Source organism: Adiantum capillus-veneris, chromosome 30, assembly GCF_014529385.1.
Source record: "Adiantum capillus-veneris isolate H3 chromosome 30, ASM1452938v2, whole genome shotgun sequence".
Taxonomy (NCBI): Eukaryota; Viridiplantae; Streptophyta; class Polypodiopsida; order Polypodiales; family Pteridaceae; genus Adiantum; species Adiantum capillus-veneris.
Genome location: NC_140960.1, coordinates 33,337,746 through 33,353,393, shown reverse-complemented (window position 1 = coordinate 33,353,393; position 15,648 = coordinate 33,337,746).

The window sequence follows — 15,648 nt, the reverse complement described above, 5'->3', positions numbered from 1 at the left end:
AGCTACTAGAAGAGATCATTATCCCTTGCCATATTCAGAACATGTGCTTGAAAGAGTTGTGGGCAAGGAAGCTTATAGCTTTTTAGATGGGTACTCTGGTTACAATCAAATCACAATTGCATTAGAGGACGAAGCTAAAAATGCTTTTATCACAGAGTTTGGAGTGTTTGCATTTCGTGTTATGGCTTTTGGCTTAACGAATGCCCCTGCTACATTCCAACGATTAATAAACACTGCGTTTAAAGAATTTCTAAGGGAGTTTTGTGAAGCTTTCCTAGACGACCTTTGTGTTTATTCTTCTTGGGAGAAGCATTTGTTATATCTATGAAAAATATTTGAAAGGTGCAGATTTTATCGCATCTCATTGAACCCTTTCAAATGCCAATGTTGGGTTAAGCATGGAGTCATTCTAGGGCATATAGTGTCCAAGAACGCGATATCCACAGATGAGAGTAAGATTAAAGCCATTGCCGATTTGCCACCACCTACGAACTATAAAGGAGCTCAAAGATTTATGGGCCATGTTGGTTATTATCGAAGATTTATTTTAAACTTTGCCGAGATAGCGCGTCCATTGTACAAGCTTCTTATCGAGTTTCACTGGACGGAAGAATGTCATCAATCTTATGAGTTATTAAAGAAGGCCCTAACAAGTGCTCCAATCCTGCGAACACCTGATTGGAATGTACCTTTTCATGTGCATATTGATGCATCAAATTTTGCTATTGGGTGTGTTCTAACTCAACCAAGAGAACATAAATTGGACTACCCTATTAGCTTTGCAAGTCGCCAATTAAATGATGCCGAGATGAACTACACTACTACAGAGCGCGAAGGTCTAGCTATGATTTACGCAGTAAAGAAATTTTGCTATTACCTTCTTGCTACCAAGTTTGTGTTTTATGTTGATCATCAAGCATTGCTATATTTGGTAAACAAGCCGTGTTCCACAGGTCGAATTACACGATGGTTGTTAATTCTTCTTGAGTTTGACTTCACCGTTGTTGTGAGGCCTGGGAGGAAACATGTCATGGCGGATCATTTATCTCGTATCTCTAATGGCGAAGCTCCTACGGGGGTTGATGATGAATTGCCTGATACTCCTCTGTTCATTGTTGAGACAATGCCTGAATGGAGTGAAAAGATTGTTAACTTCTTAGTTAATGGTTTTCCACCCAAAGAACTGCGAAAAGATATAGCTCGAAAATTAATTAAGGAATGCGAACCCTATTTCTTAGACGCTGTGCCCGCGAGGATGAGTATTTATATATTCTACAAGAGGCGCACATGGGTGTAGCTGGTGGTCACTTTTCAGGAAACTTGACTGCCCGAAAGATCTTACAGTCAGGCTATTGGTGGCCCACTCTGTTTAAGGATGCATCACTTTTTGCAAAGGGATGTGATGAATGCCAACGCTTCAACAAGCCACAAAGAAGGGATAGGATGCCTCTACATCCCATCAACATAACCCAACCCTTTGAAAAGTGGGGCTTAGACTTTGTAGGACCGATTAGTCCGGCTGCACGTAACACGCAATCACGATATATCATTGTGGCTACCGACTATGTAACCAAATGGGCTGAAGCAAAAGCAACACGAAAGGCGGATGCAAAAACAACAGCTAAGTTCCTCTTTGAGAACATTATCACACGTTTTGGATGCCCCTTTGAACTTGTGAGTGACAATGGAACTCATTTTATAAATGAAGTAATAAAAGAACTCACATCAAACTTCATGATATCTCACCACAAGTCTACACCCTATTATCCCCAAGCAAATGGCCAAGCTGAGAGTACCAACAAAACTCTCATCTCCATTTTGACAAAGACAGTCGAGGCTCATCGCACTGATTGGGACCTAAAGCTTACATCAGCTTTATGGGCTTATCGTACTGCGTATAAAGTTGCTATTAATTGCACACCGTTTAAGATGGTGTATGGCCAAGAAGCAGTTATGCCATGGGAGTTTGTCATTCCTAGTCTTCGAGTAGCTTCTCAAGAAGGTTGGGATGGTAACCCCTTAGTGGAGCGATTATATATCCTGGAAAGGCTAGATGAAGAAAGGCAATTAGCTGTGCGAAATGCTCTAGTGGAGAAGGATAAGAGAAAGAAGTGGTTTGATAGGCATTTAAAGGATAAAGACATCAAGGTTGGTGATAAAGTTCTTATGTACGGGGTACGTAATGAAAAGAAAAAATTGAAATATGCTGGTAAGGGACCATATCGAGTGTGTGAAATTACCCCGCAAGGTACCATTCGTGTGGAGACTCTAGATGGAGTTGAAACCATTGGATTCCTTAATGGGAGTAAATTCAAAAGATATTATGATCCTCTAAGCCAGGAAGAGTTGCAAGCCATCCATCAAAAGAAGGCTGCCAAGGAACAAGCAGAGCTTAAAAAAATCCAAGCAAGAGTTGAGGCTCGAGAACGACAACAACGTCTTAGACACCAACGAGAGGCTAATCTGGGAATCACGCAAGCATTTTTCGAGGACACAGATGACGACTCATTAGAATCTGAGCCACCCCTACGATACCCAATTGAGCTAAATAGCCCCTATGGGAAAGTACTATACAATGCCTTATTAGATACGGGAGCTAAACACAATTTGTTATCCTATGGAGTTTGCTGTCAATTAGGGAAACCGACCCTATCCCCGAGTACGATGCAAGTCAAGGGCATTAATAAAAAGAAAACTGCTATTCTTGGAGTCCTTCAGACCCCTGTTGTCTATGGCAATGGAAGCATAGTGCAGAGTTTTCTAGTCATTCCCGCGGGAGCTATGGAAGGCAATGTAAACCTGGGACGCACGTGGATGTTGGCAACCAAATGCACTATTGATTGGGATACTGTTAGTGTCACGACGCGACCACCGACTCTTACCCCTATCATTCAAGAAAAGTCACCTACGTTGCAAACTCTAGCAAAGTTGAAGGATAGCCAACATTCACAAGCCAAGGTGGTTAACTCGTCTTTGCCAGCTACCCATGAACCTAGCACTTCAACACTTGTAGTTGCAGCAGACAGTAATATTGCAAGTACTCATCCACGACCTAAGAGTACATATCAATGGGTCCCCAAGGCCTTACTTCCAACTACCTCAACCCTCCCATCCATTCCAAGAAAAAATTTCCTGGGAAAACTAAGAGCGCGCCCTAGGAGAGTCAAGACCAAATCACGATGGATTCCAAAACAACTATTAGAAGCCCAAGGCTACTATGATGGAAATGAGCAAATTTGGGTACCTAAACGTAAAATGTGTCCTTCCCTATCGACAACGAACCCATATGAGTCAAACAGTGTAACGCTAAAGCCAATGGCAGACCGTGGGAAGGGAAAGATCACAGAATGCTACACACCTAGTCCAGAGCTAGTTTGGGCTCCAAAGCAAAACCAATTTATTCCACCTAGCTCAGGAAGGGGGGAGTTCCATGAAGCTTCTAGCTCCTCATGTAATACATCCATAGAGGTAAAAGCTTCTACACAGCCTCCATCTATAGTAGTGGACCTCCATGAAGCTACAAAAGAATCCACACCTCCGAGTGTTCAAGAATCACCTGATGAACCACTTCAAGTTCGATCCTGGGAGAGTACCTTACCACCCTTGCAACTTGACGAGGCACCTAGGGTAATAGAAAACTACTGGCAAAAATTCTCACCTATTACCAACTGGAACAATTGGTTTCAAAGGGTGACGACATCATTTCAAACGGTATGATCTACCCAAAGAAGAGGGGAGTGTTTGTGGACATCCATTATTCACTTGCTTCCCTCTCAACCTTTCTCCCTGACCTCTTAATCTCCAATCTTAGGGAATGTATATATAAAGCCTTATACTCACAAAAACAAGATAAAAAAGTAAAAGAGCAAGAGCCATAACACAAATCATAAAAACAAATTATGCACAAGAACACGACCCTTGTAATATTTGCACTCTAACCATCATCTATTTGCGTGTACAGATATGGCTAGTACACTAGAGTCATCCACTCCTGCCTTGGGTGAGAGGTACCCTCGTTACTTTTCACAAATATTTCACATGGTCTTTCCAGTGCTTGCATGTGAATGGGATTTGATAGGTACGCTAGCATGTGAGAGGAATTTTGAGGAGTTAGAATGGCTGATACGTCTCTTGACCACGTCTGATCCATACTTAGTAGAGAGCGTTTCTCCCATTGCACAAGCCTACCCTTTTGAACAAGATGACTATAGGCGTCTAGTGACCTTCTTAGTAAACATGGGCACCTATGATGAAGAAGAAAATTTACACGACTACACGGATGGCACATATGGTCTCATGGATGATGACTTTGTTTATCTCGACGACGAGGATAGGGGTTTAGCCTTAGGGTTTCCCCCTAACCTCTACAATATCCTATTCCCTTGACTCTCTAAGGGGAGTGCAAATAATTAGGTTAGGGTTCCTTATGTTTTTTGTTGTGTTCAATAAGGGTTGGTACCTTTTTCCACTAATGTGCCTCCTGGAGGTATTCCTTTTGTTTCCTAGTGTGTACAGGAGCGTGTTGCTATTGGTAGGAGTTGGACCTTCATGGAATCTTTATCTCAACTCACTCTTCAAATCAAGCACGACCATCGACACAAATAGGTGTTTCTTGTCCATTAGCATTGCCCCTTATCTTTTTTGCATCTATGATTGTCAGCTTTAATTGTGATTGGTAGCCTAATATTCACCGCATTTGCTTAGTATCAAACATTTAATTCCATGTAATTTTTTGTCATAATCACTTGTCTAGGTTTTAAAATCAAGCAGTCCGACAAACTAGTTTGACCAAGTTAGGTGTTAGAAATCTTCTCTTAATACCATGGGGAATGCCTTCCTAATAATTAATGGTTACTTAGGTTCTTAATCCGATTTAGGCAGCATTGTGTGAAATGTACTAGGGCTTTCTAGTGGGCTTGACCCTATTGACCTTTAGCTTAAGTATTATAAAGGGAGTTTACTAGTGTGATGAGCCTGGGGAGGTGTATCAGTGTTATATGACCCCCCAAAGTTACAAAATTAAAATGCTGAAAATGAACAAACAAAAAATCAAAGTGCCACACTGTAAAATCTTAAGCTGGAAGAGAAATCTCAGCTTGATTTGGTACTTCACTCACATGTATTGCCTATGGTACTAGAGCCCTAGAGGTTCCCAGTATGGGCGCTTTTACTTGAAAAGCAAAAAACCCAAGGCATACAAAATAAGCACACACATCAAAATTGAATCACTGTGAAAAGACTTTGGGGGGTCAAAGAAAAAGTAATCAGTCAGGCGATGATTTCATGAGAAATTCCTTTTATGGTAGCTTAACTACAAGGTCTTCTAGATATAGCCTCTAGTCAGCCCTCGAACATGAATACTTGGCTCTCGCGATTAAACAACTTAATTGACCACAGAAAATTAAGAAGCTTACCCATGGTATTAATATTCGATCTCTAGTGCTTTTCGACCGTCAAATTAGCGACCCCAGACTTGTTTTATTTTTTACCTTTACATCTATTTATGCATTTGATTACATTGCAATTTAATGTTCATTGCTGACAAATTGTTTCAAATTCTTTTACCAATCAATTTGTCTACCTAAAACTGCATATGCTTTTTAATCACTTATGAGAATGCAATTACTGTGCCAATGTTGTTTGATTTTGCAGTGATTGAAGAAGGCTAAGGACATTCATCTCAAATGCTCTTCCACCTCGACGAACGAGCTTCAACTCAATAGCTTTCGAGGATGGAATCTACATCAGGAAGGGGGGCATGTTAACCCTCACGCCTCACAGACACCCCATCACCTACGACGGACGTGTATTATGTATTTGGTAGAGTCAGGTACCGGGCTTGTCGGACCAATAGGAAAAGGGTAAGAGTGATCGCCGATGAGAGGCGCACTCTAACTGGGACATTCAAGGGATTAGTTGGCTAAGCATGGGCGCCCAAGTGTGAATGGGGTGAGCTCATATAAAAGCCCACTAAACCTAAATGTCACTCATTCTCTCATTTGTGCAATAGAAGAGTGCTCTTGCTCCATCTCCATCTCCATCTTCTTCTTCTTCACCTCCTCGTGTGTGTGTGTGTATGTGTGTGTGAGAGAGAGAGAGAGAGAGGGAGAGTGTGTATGCGATCGAGCATTACGAAGGCACGACGGCGACGAAGCGGTTGAGCGCGGCACGACTGCAGCTTCTTCTTCATCGCGGCGAGGAATCCTCCACGGCAAGAGCATAGAGCGGTGAGTGACACACCATTGCCCTCTTTTGAGCTTGCTAGATTAGTCTTGTTGTGTGCTTGGAGCCATTTGTGGCTCGCACACGGTGTATCGGCAAGTCCCTTGCTTCGACAGTGCGGCAAGGAGCGCACAATGTCCAAATTCTCTAAGTCTGAAGAGAATTACCAAGAATTGGCCTAAATTCCTAAAGAGTGATCCAAATCTCAAATTTTTTAGACCAAGGCATCACCTTGATGAGCCCTACCACATGGTATCATTAGATCTTCAAAATGTTTTCCATTATGGATCGCGATTCATGTACCTCAGAGTCAGATTTCATCTCTAATATCATGCCTTTGTGACTATAGCAATCTTAGATGCACTGGTGAATTTTGGTCAACTTTGGGGTAGTTTTGACAAAGTTATGTGCATTTTTTATTTTATGGTCAAAGTTTGCGTTTTTTCAGCTTCCCGATAGCTTTTTTGATCGTTGCTTAACCCTATTTTTAACTGGAAACTAGCATCAGGATGCCCCACAAGAAAGCACAAAAGGAGTGGGAGGTGGCTCCATACGAGATCACTATTATCTCCTCAAAAAAGAAAGCTCACATCACAGAACAGGAGTTAGAAACAATACCTGTAAACATTTTCATCGGGAAGTTCCAAGCAGCAGATGGAGTGATAGTAGTGAAGGCCACCCTATTTTCAAAGGAATTGTGGACGTTACACCAAAGGTTCAAAGCGCTAGTAGGGGCTAGATGTCTACAATTGGATAGTTTCTTAAGACTACCTCCATGGGGAATAGATTTCCAAAGAGCCCATGAACTTATTAGCTCCATTGAGTACAATGGGGAAGCCACTCTCACTGACAAAGACGGAGCTACCGTTAAGGTCAAAATCATTGCAAAAATAATCAATGAATCTCTTCACCTGCAGCAAGGAACACACAATTTATTGCAAAAAACCAAGGCAATAGATGATAGGGCATTGTTAACTCTCACACACATTCCTATCACCTACAACGGACGCTGTAGTATTTATTTGGTAGAGTTAGGTACCGGGCTTGTCGGTCCAATAGGAAAAGGGTAAAGAGTGATCGCCGATGAGAGGCGCACTCTAACTGAAAGATTCAAGGGATTAGTTGGCTAAGCATGGGCGCCCAAGTGTCAATGGAGCAAGCTCATATAAAAGTCAACCAAACCTAAAGTTCACTCATTCTCTCATTTGTGCAATTGAAGAGTGCTCTTGCTCCATCTCCATCTTCTTCTTCTTCATCTCCTTGTGTGTGTATGTAGGCGTGAAGAGAGAGAGAGAGAGAGAGAGAGAGTGCGATCGAGCATTGCGATGACGGCACGGCAGGCGGCGAAGTGGTTGAGCGCGGCGTAGCGACGTCTCCCTCTTCTTCGTAGCTAGGAATCCTCCAGCGATAGCAAGCGTAGAGGGGTGAGTGACACACCTTCACCATCTTTGAGCTTACTAGTTTATGCTTGTTGTGTGCTTGGAGCCATTTGTGGCTCGCACACAGTGTATTGGCAAGTTCCTTACATTGACACATGCGAGAGACGCGCACATTTTTGGCACCTCAGCTGGGGAATGCCATACACTAAGCTTGAATGGAACTTTGTGCTTCTTTTGTGGTGCAATTTCAATTGTAGGAAAGGTAGGGAAGGAGGTGTGTGTATTGAGAAGAAGGATTTTGTGTTGCTACTGTGTATATCTTTTGTTAATGAAGTTTTGAAAGGTTATTGTGTTTTCTCTGTGATCAGGTCTTAGTATTAAGTTTGTTAGTTCTGTGTAATGCAAAGTATAGTAAGTAGGAAGTAGATCTCTTAGAGATAATGAAGTGTGTTAGTGTGTAATAGTAGGTGTATTAGTTGTAAGTAGGTAGGTAGAGTGTGTGCATGCTCGCGCGCACGCCGCGGCGACCTTATCCCAAAAAAAGAAAAATAAAATAAAAAATAAAGGTAGGATCGGGATCGAGATATCTTCCAGGCCCAAGCCCAGACCCAAGCTCAAGCTCACGCTCAGGCTTAGGCCTCAGTCGCCCTTTAAAATTACGTATTTTAGCTTCACAGGTAGCTAAAAATCGACTTCTTTGAGGACCAACAAAGCTTCAAGTGACTGAATGTTGTGCTGTAAAGCACACTACAAACCTCTGAGTGATATGCTCGTCTTGAGCTATCACACTCGTTAATCAAAAAATCGATCATTAAAAAAATAAAAAAACGAGTAAAAACGAATACCTAAAAAAGTAAGCAGTTAACCTTCGAGGTTATTCGCCGACGCTTGTACGGTGCCAAAGGCACATGTATCTGCGCTCTGGTCATGTGCTAGAGACGGAGCAACTAGAGAGAATTTTGACTTACGCGAGTTCTCAATATCCACCTACCTTAGGTTCCGGGCCCTCGGCGAGGACCCAAGATAGTACAAATCAAGACCCGAACATAGCGGCTAGTGACTCTTCCTCTGACTACGACGTCATGGAGGGTTTCCCAATGCCTAATCTCGATAGCTCAAGCCAAGACATGCATGCCATGGGCCCGTGGTCCGGGCCGAGCGTGCTTAGCCGCTTGAAGGAAACCTTTAGTAGAGCCACTCGCTCCGAACATGTAGCTAATGATGTAAATGAGGGGGGTGGGAAAGTAAATTCTCCATTCATGACCAACGTAAACCCTAGGCCCTTAGAGAATGTGCACGTGAATACTTCATTCACTGCACCTCTTGACACTTCAGAGCTATTCCCCTCCGAGGTCATATTACCTGATGGTGGAAGCCTTGCCGAAGTGCAAGAGGTTGAGCGATATATCATTGCGGCTAGGGAAAAGGAAATTGAGAGCTTCCGCAAGGTGGAGCAACAAAGAGAGTTAAAATTGAGAGCTCCTATGTCAATATCTTTGCTAGAAGAGAAATCAAGTGCTCCTGACTTAGCAACCGCTAAGGGCCAACCCCTAGAAAGCAACATTGCATCTAGCTCAAACGACACCCCTAGCACCTCAATCCTAGAGGAGCGTTCTTAAATGAGAACTGGGAGTACGAACTACAAACAAAAACTCTAACCGACCTATACACAGGTCACACCTATCACGTGGGTTGGTTAGATGTCCTACAATCCACAATGGGTGCTACTAGTGTGGAGGATCAACAACAAAGAGTTTGTGAGGTCATCCATAGGGTCATTGAGTTAGAGAGACAGAACAAGGGGATCAACATGCCTTCAACGGGTCTCATGAGATTCTTGGATACAGGAAAGGCTAAACAACCGACCTTATCGCAAATGGAGACTCCCTCGGTAAGTCCGATGGATCCTCCATATGTTGTTTCGCCAGGGGTCTCAGTGCAATCTGAGCCCACAAGTGATAGCTTTACCTTTCCAAGTCTAGCTCGTCTTTCCCTTGATGACACCACGGCTACCATGCCTACCCCAATGATGGGCATGCCGAGAAACACGCCATGGACCTCATTTGTTAGTAAAGCACCGCTACATGGTAGCTCAATGCCTGCAACAGTACCTACAAGTGTGTACCAATCGTATGCACCTATGGGTCATCGAACTCATGTAGTCCCTACCCCTCCCATTGTTTCAACTACCTATGCTCCACAACCACAACACCCAAGTTCTTATTTCCATGGGACCATACCGGCTAGCATTACCATGTCATATGATGTTTGCTATGCCTAGGGCCACACATATGAACTTTGCGCCACCACATGGCACAACACCGTACTAAACGTGGAACCCAAGGGCTTTCTATGCGCCAAGCCCAATGCCAATACCTACTCCACATGTAGTCTCTGGAACGCCTTCACCCATGGTGCTTGCTCACTTAGGTGACTTGGCAACATTTGCTCAAGCTATTGGTCGATCTATTGCTGAGAATATGCGTAACACACCTGATAGAGAACCTAGAAGTAAGGCAGTACAAATAGCCAAGCTCACACAAAAGTTAAGTGGAGACAGGGATGTGAGAAAGCATATCGAAGTGTTTGAACAAATATGCGATTCTCTAGGAGAACACAATGACCTGCATAAGAGTAATGCTTTAAGCCTAACCTTAAGTGGGAAGGCTGGGGATTGGTATAGAACCCTAAGGGTGGTAGAAAAAACGATTTACCCTACTCTTAGGAGGGTGTTCTTGAAAGAATACGTACGAGAGGGAGTGCTTTGGGGAGTAGCCTCTCAACTCCAAAAAGCCCAACGGGAGGAAGGAGAGTCGGTGAGAGACTTTATTAGTCACTTGAAGCATTTGAATTCTCGTTATAATCTAAATGAGTGCTTCAATGATAATCAATTGCTTGATAGATTCATTCGGGGATTACGACATGAAGATATCTACAATGGCCTAGTCATTAGAGGTATCACCACTTGGGAAGCAGTCACCACCAATGCGATCCAATTGGAGGATAATTCAATGATTCAAGGAGAAAGAGTGTCTGCTGAGCCTAAATCTATTAGCTCGCAAGCATCAGGGCATCAGTCAATGACCCTAAAGCCTATTGCTAAGGAGCCAAAGATATCTGAGATGACTTTAGCAGATCTCACCAAGGCTATTCAAGAGAGTCTTAGTCTCTATCGTGCTCTGCAAAACAATCATATGTATCCAAGAAGGGAGCAACAATGGTGCTCAGTATGCTATGGACCGCATAGTACCAGTCAGTGAATGCCCTACTTTTAGAGTAAAATTCAATGGGAATTGCAAAGCCTGTGGAAGGTATGGTCATCAAGCTAAGGATTGCATAGTATTTAAGTGCACGATGGCCAATAGACCAACCTTAGCATGGACAGACACACCTCGAGTGCCTGCATTGATGCCGGCCACACCTCTTCAACAAACAGCACAACACATGGTCCTTAGGGCCCAAAATGTTGTTCAAACAACACCCTTACCACCTCCAGTGCTAGGACCGCAACCACCATATCCGAGAATCACTTCTGCAAATCAAATGGGTTGTGAGTCATCTATTGCTTGTTTGGAAGGCTGTGAGGAAGATATAGATCCTAATATTGCCTATGGGATGGATGTGCTTGAAGAAAGTCCACAATACTACATGGAGGACTATTGGGGACAAGTCAAAACTGTATATCAAGTAGCTGCTCTCGCGGCAAGAGGACAAAATATCAATTACACTGCTAAGAGACCACCTCTTAAATGCTATGGGTGTGGAGGTCCCCATCGTGTAGCCGAGTGCCCTATTAGCGTACAAAAGAATGCCACACTAATGCAAACCAATCAAGCGAGCACGTCTACAATGCCGATACTCATGTGTAATCGATGTGGCATAGATCACTTGATTGCCCAATGTCCAAATAATCCAAATGCACCGAAGATCATGCCATTAAACTTGATTGAAGTTACCGAGGAGCCATCACAAAGTACACATGTGGTACTAGTACACGTACTCACACGATCGATGCTCCAAAAACAAAATTATATTCTTGAGGAAAGAGACACGACATCAATTGCCCAATCTCAGAAAAAGAAGAAAACACGAAGGAAGAGATCGCAAAAAGCAGCGAAGTCAGACCCCAGTTCAAAGACCAACATAGGGATTGGTGACGACCCCGTATATATGAACGACGCTGAAGAGGATTCAGATTTAGGTGAAACCATGGAGATCAAAATGACCACTAAGATAGAAACCAACAAGGAAGATCTTCATGAGCCACAATGGCCAGGATCCAAGAAGAAGATAGGAACTTATCCAAACCTTACAGAGGAGATTGAGCGAGTCAAGCAATTAAGGAGTTTGGTAGAAGATACCCAAAGGGATCTAGAACCAGCGCCTAGGCAGATCCAAATTACAGACATCGTGTTCTCTACGCAACAACAACCTCACCAAGTCCATAGACCCTTAGCCATACCTAGTGTCATCCAAGAAGAAAGTGACTTAAAGTCATGGGAAAGTGGGCGTACTCACTTCTTGATGGAGAGAATGTTTACAGAGGGACTACCTGATCCTATCGAAGAAATGGAGATCCCATCTTCCCCACGTCAAGGGACTGAAGTCCAAAAGGTGCCGTTAAACATTGCCAAACTGATGGATTTCATGTCTTCAGAAGTTAGAACCACCATCATGTCCAAACTATATAAAGACCCTGAGCTAGTCTCATCTCTTCGAGCCTTCCTCAATGGAGAACTGAAGTTTGGGCTACCACAATTTGCATAGATGGATGGAGCTGGGGAGATGCCAATAGAGGAGGAACACTTAGATCCACAACCCAACCTAGATGAGAACCTTGTTATAGAAATACCTGTTAACAAGTTGGGACAATACTTTGAGGGTGATGAATCCAATGCGACCATACCAATCACTACTAAGGGATTAACTGTGAAGGGAATCCTTGATGGTGGCGCTGGGGTTAGCATTGTGACTAAAAATTGATGGGAAACTATGTGAAGACCTCACCTTGCGACCACAACCATAATAGTGAAGATGGCCAATGGGTCTAATGTTAAACCTATTGGGATGCTAGAAGATCTCAAGATCAAGGTCTTTGGACATAAAAAAAGGATTACCTTCATTGTTATGGAATTCTCCAAACACGCTATGGTATCAGAGATGATCTTAGGACGTCCTTTCATGAGGGAAGCAAAAATGGTGCATGACTGGTCTAAAAACCATGTCTACTTGCAGTTCCAAGATTTGGTCATTCGAGTGGATCTTGTGACTGGTCGAGCACATCCTCTCGAAAACAGGTTTATAATTGATCATAGATTTGACACAATAGTTCACTCAATCCCATTGTAGTATTGTTACACGTGTAAAGCGGACACTGATGTTGTGGAAGATTCTCCTTATATGGATGTACTACCTGGGATGACTGAGTCGGACAATGTGGATTGGGTCCACCTAGTAGTAACCATAGACACTTGGGGAAATAGGGGGACAACCTGGGTAACACCGGAGGGGGATGAAATGCCCGTACCCTTAAATATGCTACAAGCAATGCATATAGCTTCTCACAAGACTCATCCTAATATAACAAAAAGAACATACAAATGGGTCCCTAAATCTTCTTTAGCGACCATGGCTAGTGCTAAAAAACAAAAGCCTTGTAAGAAACGTCCCACTCGCTCCAAGAAATGTAAGGAAACGTGGCGTTGGATTCCTAAACGACTATTGGAAGCCCAAGGCTACTATCAAGAAAATGATCAAATATGGGTGCCAAAATGTAAATTGTGTTCTTACTTATCATTGGACCCATGTGAGCCCAATCCCGTAGCTCCAAAATGAATCGATGATCACGGAAAGAAAAAAATCACAAAATGCTACACACCCGCTCCAGAGCTAGTTTGGGTACCGAAGAAAGAAAGAATTATTCCACCTAGCTGATGAAGGGGGGAGTCCCATGAAGCTTCTAGCTCCTCATGCAATACATCCATAGAGGTAAAAGCTTCTCCACAGCCTCCACCTACAATAGTGAACCTCCATGAAGCTACAAAGGGATCCACACCTCTCAGTGTTCAAGAATCACCTGATGAACCACTTCAAGTTAGATACCGGGAGAGTACCTTACCACCCTTGCAACTCGAGAGACACCTAAGGTAATAGAAAACTATTGGCAAAAATCCTCACCTATTACCAACTGGAACAATTGGTTTCAAAGGGTGACGAACACATTTCAAACAGTATGATCTACCCAAGGAAGGGGGGAGTGTTTGCTAACACCCATCATTCACTTGCTTGCCTCTCAACCTTCCTCCCTGACCTCTTAATCACCAATCTTAGGGAATGTATATATAAAGCCTTATACTCACAAAAAAGAAAAATAGTAAAGAGCAAGAGCAATTAGCAAACAAGTATGCACAATAAAAGTCAAAACATTGACCTAGACCTACACATTCAAATCGGGTACACTGAAACAGAAACCTACGTCATCAAACACCCTTGATCCTCATCACTCAACTGATGAAGGATAGGTAGGATTAGTACAATAGGAGTGTTTCTGTTTTAGAGTTTAGTGATCGACAAAGTTCTTTCTTCCCACTGATGTGCCTCCTAGAGGTATTCTTTGTGTTTCCTCGTGTGTACAGGAATGTGTTGCAGTTGTTAGGATTTGGACCTTCATGGAATCTTTCTCTCGTTCACACTTCAAATCAAGCACGATCATAAACACAAACAGATGTTTCTTGTCCATTAGCATGGCCCCTTATCTTTTTTGCATCTATGTTTGTCTACTTTAATTGAGATTGGTAGCATAATATTCAGCGCATTTGCTTAGTATCAAACATTAAATTCAATGTAATTTTTTGTCATAATCACTTGTCTAGGTTTAAAAATCAAGCAGTCCGACTAAGCTAGTTTGACCAAGCAAAGCGTTAGAGATCTTCTCTTAATACCATGGGGAATGCCTTCCTAATAATCAATGGTTACTTAGGTTCTTAATCCGATTTAGGCAGCATTGTGTGAAATGTACTAGGGCTTTCTAGTGGGCTTAGTCTCTATTGACCTTAAGCTTAAGTATTATAAAGGGAGTTTACTAGTGTGATGAGCCTGGGGAGGGTAACAATGTTATATGACTCCGAAAGTTACAAAATTAAAATGTTGAAAACGAACAAACAAAAAATCAAAGTGCCACAATGTATTATCTTAAGCTGGAAGAGAAACCTTAGCTGGATTTGGTACTTTACTCACATGTATCTCCTATGGTACTAGAGCCCTAGAGGTTCCCAGTGTGGGCGCTTTTTCTTGAAAAGCAAAAAACCCAAGGCATACAAAATAAGCACACACATCAAAATTGAAACAATGTGAAAAGACTTTGGGGGGTCAAAGAAAAGGAAATAAGTCAGGCGATGATTTCATGACCAAATTCTTTTATCGTAGCTTAACTACAAGGTCTTCTAGGTATAGCCTCTAGTCAGCCCTCGGACATGAAATACTTGGCTCTCGCGATTAAACAACTTAATTGACCAGAGAAAATTGAGAAGCTTGCCCATGGTATTAATAGTCAATCTTTAGTGCCTTTTGACCGTTTAATTAGCGACCCCAGACTTGTTTAATTTTTTACCTTATACGTTTGATTATATTGCAATTTAATGTTTATTGCTGACAAATGGTTTAAAATTTTGTGACCAATCAATTTGTCTGCCTAAAACTGCATATGCTTTTTAATTGTATATGAGAATGCAATTACTGTGCCAATGTTGTTTGATTTTGAAGTGGCTGAAGAAGGCTAAGGACATTCATCTCAAATGCTCTTCCACCTCAATGAACGAGCTTCAACTGAATAGCTTCCGAGGGTGGAATCTACATTAGGAAGGGGGGCATGTTAACCCTCACACACATTCCTATCACCTAAGACGAACGCTGTATTATTTATTTGGTAGAGTCAGGTACCGGGCTTGTTGGTCCAATAGGAAAAGGGTCGGATTGGCAAAAAGAAGAGTGGTCACCTGTGACTTTTGCAACTACCTCCTTGACAATATATTGAAAGCAAACATCAAAG